The 12212-nt window shown below is 46.1% G+C and overlaps 1 pseudogene; it reads left to right on the top strand.

Moving 5' to 3' along the window:
• The first annotated feature begins 1854 nt into the window (after positions 1-1854).
• Positions 1855-2236, top strand: LOC101622021 (annotated as a pseudogene).
• Positions 2237-12212: the final 9976 nt, after the last annotated feature.

Below are 12212 nucleotides of genomic sequence, written 5' to 3' on the forward strand. Positions count from 1 at the left end.
CAGCAGATTAAAGCGCAGCACTAAGAAGCTTAAGCCACTTCCGCATGAGTTCGATCCCCGCCTGCCCTGGAGGAGACCACATGGCACGGCAGACCTCTCCTGACTTGCCTGCTGCTCCCCTCAGCAGTGTACTTCGTCAATCTGCCTGTTCTGCTCCCCACTCTGTCTCTGGTGAATCCTCTCACCCTCCGCATCTCTGGCTGTACCCCAGTTCTGTACCAATAAATAAATAAATCTTAAAAAAAAAAAAGTTAGTAGTAAAGCACATAGCAGTTAAGGTACAATGGCAGAAATCCAGGAAAAGACATGTAAAAGACATGTAAAAGGCACAGCTTGATCCAGGAGCGCCAATGGCCTCTTCAGTGTGCACTACCTTTCTTCACACAGCCTTCTCTCCTAGAGTTCCTCATCAGCACAGACAGCCCAGATTTACATCCTCCTACTTTAGCAACCTCAGAGGAAGGAGAGCATCTCCCAAATCCCTTTGGCAGAGAAGCGCCAAGAAATATTTTGAATGGTTTGGGTTGGTTAAGCGGAATGGTTTTGGTTGGTTAAGTGTCTCATCCTGACCATTCATTACAGCCAAGGGCATGTATCCTTGGGGAGGTGGATCTGATCAAACCTACTCAAACCACAAGGTAGGGTTTTCCCACAGGGAAGAAGAATCCTGTTTCAGAAAGAAGGACGGGATGTCAGGCAAGCGGGACGGATGTCTCCCCTTCCTCAAAAGGCCTTGCAGAGTAACTTCCTCTGTGCAACAAAGGAAATCGGTCAGGCAAGGGTAAAGCTGTGGAACAGACTTAATTTTGTTTCCAATTTCTTCCTTTTCTCCTTGCTGCAACACGTCTCCTCCAATGCTAGAAAGAGCAGGAGCTGTGGCTGTCAACTTAGGCCATCGTGTCTAGGGGTTCACAGAGACAAGAGCAAGGGGGCTTGGACAGACTTCCTGAGAATGTGATTTGAAGTCAGGTCTGAGTGAGGAGAAGGAAGGAGAGTGTTAGGTGAAAGAGGCTAGGTGGAGACAAGCAGGTAAAGAACGTAGCTGGCACCAAGTCATGGAGTTTGGCAGAAGATAACCTTCATTCAACGGGAACATTCCCTGTGGCTCAGGCAGCGGCCTCGTGGGTGGGAGGAGGGCGGGAGATGACAGGGCAGATTGTGAAACACCTTGAACCTTGTGCCAAAGCCTTTGGACTTGATCTTATCTTTAGATTTGGGAGGACAGGGGAGGTCTGCAAGCCTAGAATTAATTTTTCAAATATTTTTATGATGCTATCTCTGGCAGCACAGGGGAGGCGAGATAGGATTGGGCAAGACTGCTGGCAGGGAGCCTGAGAGGAGGCGAAGGTGGGAACCCTGGCCAGAAGTGAGAAAGATCCCTCAGGCTGCAGGTGAAGGAAGGCGGGATGCTCCAGGCAAAGCTCAGGTCGAGTCCTGGGTTTGCTTCTGCAAACAGGAGGAAGAGTTTAACACCAGAGGTATATGGAGAGACGGAAGTAAGAGTTAGAAGCAAGGAGCTACTGCCCTCCCCTGGCTAAGTGTTGACAGAATGAATCATCCATTAAGAGACAGGAAAGCTCACCTTCTCAGAACAGCCGATGTGAATTGTTGGAAAACATCAGGGCATACTGAGTGTGTGTGTATGTTGGGGGTAGGGACAGAGGGGTCTCATTCCACTCAGTTCTCAACAAATATTTACTGGGCTCTCTTCATCACTGTGCTGACATAAACTGGGGAGCAAAACAGACCAGCCATGTTCACCATGGAGGAGCTTCCCGGGTAGACTAGGAGAGGAGAAGGAAACAGACAAATGTCCTATAATTAAAACTTACATGAGCGTTTGGTCCTGACAGAATGGCTCCCGCAAAGAAGGGTGGAAAAAAAAAAAAAAAAGGGCCACTCCACCATCAAGGAGGCCGTTAGCAGAGAATACACCACCAACATGCACAAGAGCATCCAGAGTTGGCTTCAAGAAGTGTGTCCCTAGAGCGCTAAAAGAAATCCGGAAATCTGCAGTGAAGGAAATAGGCACTCCAGATGTATGCATTGACACCAGGCTCAACAAAGCTGTCTGGGCCAAGGGAATAAGGAATGTCCCCTATCATTTCCGTGTATGTTGTCCAGGAAACTTAACGAGGATGAAGATTTCGCAAACAAGCTGTATCCGTTGGTTACCTATGTGCCCGTGATAACTTTCAAAAGTCTACAGTCAATGCAGATGAGAACCACCGATTAACCAATAATGTTGCGAAACTATCACACACACACAAAGAACTTAAATGAAATGTACAAAGGCAATCAATTCCAGTGCAATGAAAAGAAGTGAAGGGGTGAGGGAAGACCCTCCTAGGTGGACGGTCAAGATGTGGCTGGGTTCGGAGCGGAACCCCTCACAACACCGTTCATCTGGGGAGGGCAATTGCTAGCCAGCACATGAGCAAATAATGAAAGTTTTGATGTGCTGATAAGCTTCGTGTGGAGGTCACACATCACTCCCCCCCCCCCAGTATCTTGTTGTGGTAAAGGCACTCTGAGTAACAACACTTGTTTTTCTTGCCTTCAAGGGCTTATGACTATAACTCATTCAATATTTTCAAATGCGTAATATGCTATAAGATTTGCTGACTGATATCTACAATGTCCCCATGGAGAGCAGTGACTTCCACTTTTCTACTATCCCAGCTTCTCTGCAGAACACTCCACTGGTGATATCTGGTGAGGCCACATAAAATAAGTAAGACACTGGAAAGTGCTAGAAGGCGTGCCTTGTCCCCTCTTGATCCCGAGAAGAACGTGAGGAAGCCTGACTGCTGGAGGATGGTGTCCCAGCAGAGACCTCCTAGATCACTCAGCTCTCCTCTACTCATCGTGAGTGATTCCAGACAAAACCAGGGGAGATCCGCCTCGTTAAGCTCCACCATACTAGGGACCCAAAGAGATCTTGAGGAAATTAAAGAATTGTTGTTGTAAGCCACTAAATTTTAGGGTAGTTTTCAAATACAGCAATAGATAACTGACAGAGTGTCATCATCAAACAACTTCATTATTCCTGTTTTATAAACAAGCTAACTAAACAGCGGCAAAGATCTCACTAGAGTTTGGGGATAGACCTCAGTTCTTACTTTATAGCCCAGACTCAAAACTACCATCTCTTAGAAAATGCCCACATCTAAATTCACTAAATTAATCATTAGTTCCCTAACTTTTCAGTCTTTTTAGCAGTCATCTTAAAGTGATATTAAGATAGTGGGCATTGATTCATTTTGAAGTGATTAAAAACCACAATTACATATAATTGCATCAATAAACAGAATTAACGGATCACACTCAAAATAGTCACATAGTCTTAAAATCAAACCACATAAACTTCTGGAAAATATATCTGTCTATCATTCCAAACAACAAACTAATTGAGGGGAAAGAAAAGAACATTTACTCAACTTGCTAAAAAGAGATTATTGTGACTTTTTTCATAGCACTTATGGACTGTATTTCTTCAGTTCTTTGAAATATTAAAACAATAACTACACCTGGCAGCCGCTCCTCTGCCCACCTGTGACTATGCAGGTGCTTCTTTCCACCCGCTCTCTCTCTCCACAGGGCAGCAGCCTCCTGCCTGCGATCAAGCCGGGACTTCTGTGCATTGACCTCCCCCAGCAGAGGCCACTTTCCTAAGGCCGCCTGCCTGCACCATGCAGCCCTCTCTCTGCAAACCTGCCCCTTTCTGGGCAGCTCTTCCTGCCTGCTTGTGCCTATGCAAGTATCTTTTCCTCCCTGCCTTTACTCTTTAAATATAAAAAAAAATAACTAAACTTAACAGTGTCATCTAGCCTCACACATATGTTTCTGAATCTTTACAGATAGAAAATAATTTGTTCCCAAAGACATAAGAGAGACTCACGCCTCTTTAATGTTTTCTGTGTTTCCTTTCCAACCTGAGCATCACTTTCAACCTTTTAATAATAATGACTTAAAGATGTTAAATTACTTGCCCGAGACTGCAGAGTAGGAATCAAGAGATGGAATCAAAAACTTCATATTTGATGCCAAGTCTCAGTCTCTTAACTGCCCTAGCCAAAATAATAGCAACTTATTATACAACACATGCTCATAAAAACCCAAACTATAAAGAAATGCAGATTAAAGAGGGCCCTCTTCCTGATGGTAGCAGAGACCCTGTAGGTTATTCCTTGGCATTCATTCCTGCTTCCGTCTTCCTAACAGAGCCTGGATTTTGGGCAGCATTCCACCCTCCCCCAATAGCCACAAGAGTCTGGAGAGGTGGATTCAAACCAAGCCTGAGGGTCTGGTCCTGACTGGTCTTGCTCTAAGTCTCCATAGTGGTCTGGTTAGCGCTCGCTGGTACCTGGCCAGACGGTGTATCGGGCAGCACCACACAGGTGAGAGACAGGGGTCGTGGCTCAGGCTATGCCATGCAGGCTGCTGCTGGAGAGCACGTTCCTGGCCTTTTTACTGGTAGAATAATCAGACAGCATCAGTTACATGGGGTAGGAGGACAAGGAGAAAAAGATGGGTGACACTAAAGAATGTGTTTTTGTCATCTAGGGCTTCATGAGTTTGCTGACCAGATAATTGTTATCTGCTTTATAGACAAGTTTTATAAACAGAACCAGACCCCAGGCCCCGGGCTATGGTTCTAATCTTATCAACAAGGCATTCCACTGATCAGCTTCTGGGTCCCTTCTCATAGGTAGGGCTTCAGCTCTCCCGGGTTCCTGGTCATACCTCATGATGCACATCCTTTCCGGGGTGATCAAGCTTTCTGCTCTCGATTGATTTGAAAGGCCCCTTGTACGGTTTGGCTCCTAGGACTGATTGACCCATTTCTGAAGGGCAGTTCTGACCTTGTATAGGAGTGAAGAACTGCAGGTAGCAAAATGATGGCCCAACGGGCCATGCAGGATTCGCAGACTGACAGACAAGAACAAGTCTACTGGGCTGTTTGTTCTTACCAAAGGAGAAGCTTGTGATGTCAGGAGAATGTCCTCAGCTCCCAAGCTGCTGAGTACATAAGTGACTGAGGATTGCAGCAGTGTCTTTGGTCATGATTTCTGGAGGCTTCTTTCCACCAATGACAGAGGCTTGCTTCTTCTGGGCCACATGGGAGGAGGGGGATTTCCTCTATCAGTGGGCTTTGGGGAGAGGACTCGATGACAGCCTTTGTGAACTTCCCTTAAGCTGCACTGAAATCTAAGGCAGTTTTATCTGCCTTCCCTCCTCCCCCCTTCTCCTTCCCTTGGGGTCAGACCTGCACCCCTCTCTGATGGTGCTCCCAGCCCTCCCCCTCCTTCCACCTTGATTTCTCTTAAAGGCATTTCCCCTAATAAATTCCCAGCATGCTTGGATCCTGTCTCACTGGCCACTTTTCTTAGAGCCTAGATCAGCTCTTTCCTGTTAAGTTTATTCAAGAATAAAGTTTAGATGTCTCTCCAGAAACTACTGCTCCAACCCGACAAGAGGACAAAGTCTACTCACTGAGAATAACAGGAAGTTGAGAAGAACCTCAATCACCAGTGGTGACCTGAAATGAGTTCATCAACACCACAGCCCCCCTTTTCACGGACTTCTTATTTTGAAAGATATGTTATTTGTCAACATCTGGGTTGGGCTTTTCTTTATCTACAAGAGAAAGCATTGTCACTGAAACAACTGCAGTGACATAATGCTGGGCTAGGGTATTAACCCAGGCACAGCTGAAAATCCACATGTGGGCCCTCCCTGGTAGCACAACAAGTTAAAGCTCAGCACTACGAAGCTAGCCTCAGCTGCTTCAGCATGAGTTTGATGAGGGAGCTGACCCATATGGCGCAGCAGACCTCTCCTACCCGCCTGCTGCTCCCCTCAGCAGTGTACTTCATCAGTCTGCCTATCCTGCTCGCCACTGTCCCTGGTGAATCTTTTCACCACCCCTGTACCTCTGGCTTGTACCCCAGTTCCGTATGCATAAATAAATAAATATTTTTTAAAAATCAACATGTAAAGTTTGACTCCCACAAAACTTAACTACAGTCATCCCTTGGTATCTGGGCCCCTTCTGTTACCAAAATCTGCAGGGGCTCAAGTCCCTTTCAGCCGACCCTCCATATCAGTAGGTTACACATCCAAGAATTCAATCACAGACATTGGAAATGTTGGGACCCACAGATTTCGGGGTGGGGGGAGGGGTGAGAGAGACAAACTATGTTGAAGTGTATCTGTGTCCTTCAAGCCATGTTGTTCAAGAGCTGACTATACTTTCCCATCCCATTTCCCAGAGAGAAAATTTGCTCTTAACTTTTTTCCCAATACATTTACAAACACATATACCATTGTACATCAAGATTCATTTGCAGTCATCAATATATTCCGTACATTCTTCCATATCAGTGCATATGGGTCTACCCCAGTCTTTTTCAAGACTGCAGAGAATTCAGTGGAGTGACCTGCCTCAACACATCTGCATCAATCCATGATCCTGTGTTGTTTCTAGCCATCATCATTTATACTGTGCTCCTTCCCTACTTCGAAAGGCAAGAGGACAGACCTACTGGCACAACGACCCTCCAGGCCAAATTACTACGTTGTTCCTCTTTCCATCCCAGAAACGGGGCCACTTTTAGTGCAGGAGAAATACAGTTTTTTTTTTTTTTTTTTTTAAAGATTTATTTGTGCATACAGAACTGGGGTACAGGCCAGAGGCTCAGGGGCGGTGAGAGGCTTCACCAGAGATAGAGTGGGGGGCAGAACAGGCAGATCGACGAAGTACACTGCTGAGGGGAGCAGCGGGCGGGTCAGGAGAGGTCTGCCGCGCCATGTGGTCACCTCCAGGGCAGGCAGGAATCGAACTCATGCGGAAGTGGCTTTAGATTCTCAGTGTTGTGCTTTAACCCGCTGCGCCACCAGGGAGGGCCGAAATACAGTTTTTAATGAACACCAGAGGCAGTCTGAACAAATACATCACTTAGGAACCAGAGAAGCAGATGTGTTGTAGGAGGAAGGTCGGCCATGGAGGGGCAGTCTCAGAACATTCCGAGTATGGAAGCGGGAACGAGTATTCCAGACTATTCTAGCCACTTGGGCCTTCAACCCTTCTCTTGTCCCTTCCTTGCCCCTCCATTCTGCTGGCCTCATGTCTTGGGGTGCGAAAAGTGAGCTGATTTAGACGGAAGAATCAACCTGCAGGGTGAGGCTGGGCTGCATTATCCGGACTCGGTGGGCTTCACGACAACTTTCTTGGTCCGCTGCTCTATCCCAGGGCTGGCCGGTGGACATCCGTTCTCCATCCAGCCTACCTCTAGGCCCCGCCTCCTACCTCGTCTGGCCACGCCCCGGTCCCCACCCCGTCTGGTGACTCTGACAGCCGCCAGGCTCCGCCCCAAGTCTGACAAGCCCTGCCCCAAGGCCAAGTCCCGCCTCCTTGGCTGCCATCACCTGGCTCTGGCCACCACCTGCCTCCTTACTCTTCAGGAGGTTGTTTGGGGTTTGTCAACCGAAAACCAAGCCTGAACAACCGGGAAATGTTCCTTTTAGACGCTGTTGTTGTTAGGGGCAAACCACCAGTGTGGTTCACCTGATGAGAGACCCGGTTTACCTTGTAAGAGAGGGAGGATCCTAACTACCACCCTGAGCCCGGCGAAAAGGTGTTGGAGATACAACTTCCATCTGACCCTCACAGAAACTCTGTCTGGCAAGAACTGCATTTCCTTGCCATCCAGATACTTCCCCGTTCGCTGATTCCAATGGCTTTACTGACCTCACAATGACTTGGCTTAGAAATGGATTCGTCTGGATGGGAAGATGAGAGCAGCAGACTTAGTTTCCCTGAACGGCTGTAGACCTGATTACCTATTAGAGCAAACCTAAAATAGTGCCCACCAACATCACATACTAAATAGCATCATCATCATTTGTATTTGCTGTGAAGGTTAGACGATCAAGATGGGGGAAAAGGTGGGTATACCTGCCAATGTTTATATAAAAAGAGGGAGATACGAATATATACTTTTGTTTAACAAAGAAAAGCACCATGGAGGAATATACCTTTGAAAATAACAAGTACAGGGTAGGAAAGAAAATGATTAGGAAGAACAGAAAGAAATGTTAGCGCTCTTGGAACACACTTGTGCATACAAGGAACTTGTAATACTTTATAGAACGATAAAGACAAAATTAATTGACCAAAAGGCCACATACTGACTATTGCTAACACAGTAATAATGAAAACAAAATGGAAAAAAAAAAAAAGGAAAAGGGAAATTAACTGGGTAGACAACTGTCAGTATAACCATATTGTGAAGAACTAGCTATTTTCATAGCTTTCAAAGAGCACACAGTCCCTAGGTATACCCACCCAGGGTATAAAACAGATAAATGGGAAAATCTCACATGTGACTTCAGCTTGATTCTCTCTTTGTCTTCTCTTGTCAAGCCTGATGTTTGGTCCTTGACATTTCATACAGATCAGATTTTGTCATCTTTTGCTATCTGTCCAGATTGTTTGTGCCCCCTTTATTATATCCATCATTTAACTTTGTGGATGGACTTGCAGCCCATTCTAATATCCATTCTATCTTGAGCAGCTGGAATCTGTTTCCCTGGGGGAATATATTTTCTGAGTTTTTCTCAGTCAGGGTTGACCGGCCATCCTTTGGTCAGAATTTACAGGCTCTAGCCCAAAGAATGCCACTAGTACCTTTCTCCCTAGAGTTCTTCCCACTCCTCAAATTATCAGATTAGTCCATGCCGGAAGACTGATATGTTCCATCCAATGGGATTTCCAAGCTATAGTGATCAGCTGGGTGTGGCAAAAGCCCAGCTAGTGAGCTATACAAAAATAAAAAGACCTGCACACATCAGCCATGAATTCCTGCAGTTCTTAGGACAGGCAGCTTTTGCCCATCATCTTGTGACTTATTTTCCACTGGAAGCCATTCTTTGCATTCATGTAATATTACTTAATCTGCCCTAAACATTTTGAACTGGGAGGAAGTGTAACTGGAAAGGGAATGTCTCAACCAGATCCCTGGCACTGAATGCTGCCTGCGTCCAGTTTCACCTGCTGGGAGGCAAGAATTCCTGGTCCAGGCTGAATACTCTGGAGTACCTGGACAAATTGGTGTCAGTTCCCTAAAAGAAACTCAGACCTTTGAGTACCTGGAGACTATGATCAGAATGAGGAACTTGGCAGGGAGGCTGTGGAGGAGGGGTGAGGGCAAAGATGGGGGAGTACAGTGGATTATGCTGGTGGATTGTGGGTGACCTGGTGGTGGGCGCACTCTGGGGTGTGGGACTGGAGGGGGAGATCTTATACTTCCAAATACCAACAATAATGTAAGCCAATATAACCGCTATTAAAACATTTATTTTTAAAAAGAAGGGGGAACTTGAACGTTGGCTAAAGGAAAGGTTTCTTGAAAGGTGCCAGAGCAAGAACTAGAGACTTTAAATCAGAGACAGCCTGGGGCGCCAGGGCTGGGGCTCTGTGTAGGTCTTAGGAATAGGGTTTGAGAACAAAGGAATTCAGCTTTGGTGAGAAGAAAGAGAAGACGAGAGAGGAGACTTGGCTAAAGTCCATTGACCATCTGCGTGTGGTCCATTTGCTATTGCCAGTTGCAAGCATCAATCTGTTGCTGCTTGGTGGTGATACTGGGCTTGTGAACATCTTGTGGGTGAGCCTCTCATGGCCACTGTGTGCCCCAACTCCAGTTTGACCTGACCTGGTCTCAAGGTCTATGACTTCTTCAGCAGACCATCTTGATAACTGTGAAGAGATAGCTCAGGAACGCAGAGGCTAGGGGAAAACTCATTAAAACAACAACACTATAGACCTAGGAAATTTATGGCAGCAAGCATGTGGACTGAGGGGCAGATTTATTTAAGCTCCTATTTACCAGCCTGATAAAAACCACGGTTGCGTCAAAGTTCTGTCCTTCAGTCCTGTCTATCTCTGTCCCGGGACAGAGTGTAGTTTGCCAGAGTCCCTAACCTGCCGGGGAGAACTACTAGCTATAACCGCCTCCCCCCACCCCCAAAGATAACTCTGAACACTGGATAGGCTAAGTGTGTATGATTTAATGAGAAATAAAAAGATAGGCATATGGCCCTCCCTGGTGGCGCAGCGGGTTAAAGCACTGCACTGAGAAGCTAAAGCCATTTCCGCATGAGTTAGATTCCCGCCTGCCCCGGAGGAGACCACATGGCGTGGCAGACCTCTCCTGACCCGCTCGCTGCTCCCCTCAGCAGTGTACTTCGTCGATCTGCCTGTTCTGCTCCCCACTCTGTCTCTGGTGAAGCCTCTCACCGCCCCTGAGCCTCTGGCCTGTACCCCAGTTCTGTATGTACAAATAAATAAATCTTTAAAAAAAAAAAAAGATAGGCATAGACAGACAAGCAAATATTAAAAGGGCAGAAGAACCTTGAACTTTCAAATCAGTTTTTCCTCCAAAACATATATTGGAAAACCTGTTCTGGGAGCAAACCTCAAGGACATTGAGTTTGTGGTCTCTCGTGCAGGCACATAGCCAGCTCCGAAGGCTAAGATGGGCTGCTGGTGGGTGCATCGCCCCCCTGAGCAATCAAAGGGCTACGGGTTGAATGATCTCCACTGGGCTCTACACCGCTGCTATGCTGGAGGTATCTGGAATTCAAGATTTGGTCTGTTTCATCCTAAATAGTTTAGGAGGTTCAATAACGGCCAAGACAGTGTGACACTGTCACAAAGAAAGCAATATGGGTCAATGGGACAGAATTGCAAAGTCCAGCAATAAATCGTTATTTGTGGTTAATTGATTTTCAACAAGAATGTTAAGACAATTCAGTAGGGTAATAGTACTTCCTTCCTAGAATGTTGCTAGAACGACTGGACATCCACATGCAAAAGGATAAAGGTAAATCCTTTCTTGCACCACTTATTTACTTCTTCTTATGCCAGGGATGAAATTGACTTGGAATAGTTCACAGTAAATGTGAAGTTACTCCTAGGAGATAATATAGGAGTAAATTTTTGTAGCCTGAATTAGGCAAAGCATTTTTGGATACACCAAAAGCTTTAGTGACAAGAGGGGGGAGGGAAAACCAGATAAGTTGTACTTCACTAAAATTAAAAACTTCTTACTTCAAAGGATACCCTCAAGAAAGTAAAAAGACCCATCCAAAGATTAGGAGGAAAATATTTTCAGGGTATATTAGCTAATTAAAGATTTATATTCATTATCATCAAGAACTCCTTGATCTCGGTGGTAAATGTTAACCCATTTAAAAAGGGGCAAGTAGGGCCCTCCCAGGTGGCACAACTGGTTAAAGCGCAACACTGCAACTGGCAGCAGTTGCTTCAGTGTGAGTTCGATCCCCAGCCCCGGAGGTGACCCACATGGCTCAGCAGACTGCCTGCTCTCCTATCTCGCATGCTGCTCCCCTCAGCAGTGTACTTCACTGATCTGCCTGTTCTGCTCCCCACACTGTCTCCGGTGAATTCTCTCACCACCCCTGCACCTCTGGCCTGTACCCCAGTTCTGTATGCATTAATAAATAAATCTTTTAAAAACAATGGGCAAGTGATTTAAATAAACATTTCTTCAAGGAAGATATACATGTGACAATAGGTGCAAGAAAAGATGATCAACATAAGCATCTTTCATAATGAGATACCATTTCACACCCTGTAGAAAGATCACAGTTTACACAGTTACCCAGAGGTGTCAATGGAGCCCTCATTCACTGCTGATGGGAAGGCAAAATTGTGTAGCTTCTTTGGCAGAGTTTGGCAGTTCTTTAAAGTACTCAAGATAGAGTTACCATATGAAACAATTCCACTTCTAACTACATCCCCAGGGGAAATGAAAGCATGTTCACACAAAGGCTTGGACATAATGCTCATGCTAGAATTGCTCATAAAAATCCAAAAATGGCCCCTCCCTGGTGGCGCAGTGGGTTAAAGCACAGCACTGCGAATCTAAAAAGCCGCTTCCGCATGAGTTCGATTCCCGCCTGCCCCGGAGGTGACCACATGACGAGGCAGACCTCTCCTGACCCGCCCACTGCTCCCCTCAGCAGTGTACTTTGTCGATCTGCCTGTTCTGCTCCCCACTCTGTCTCCGGTGAAGCCTCTCACAGCCCCTGAGCCTCTGACCTGCACCCCAGTTCTGTATGCAAATAAATAAATCTTTAAAAAAAAAAGAGTCCAAAAATGAAGATAATCAAATGTCCATTAGACA

The sequence above is a fragment of the Condylura cristata genome, unplaced genomic scaffold (genome assembly GCF_000260355.1).
Source record: "Condylura cristata isolate star-nosed mole 26May11 unplaced genomic scaffold, ConCri1.0 scaffold00004, whole genome shotgun sequence".
Classification (NCBI taxonomy): Eukaryota; Metazoa; Chordata; class Mammalia; order Eulipotyphla; family Talpidae; genus Condylura; species Condylura cristata.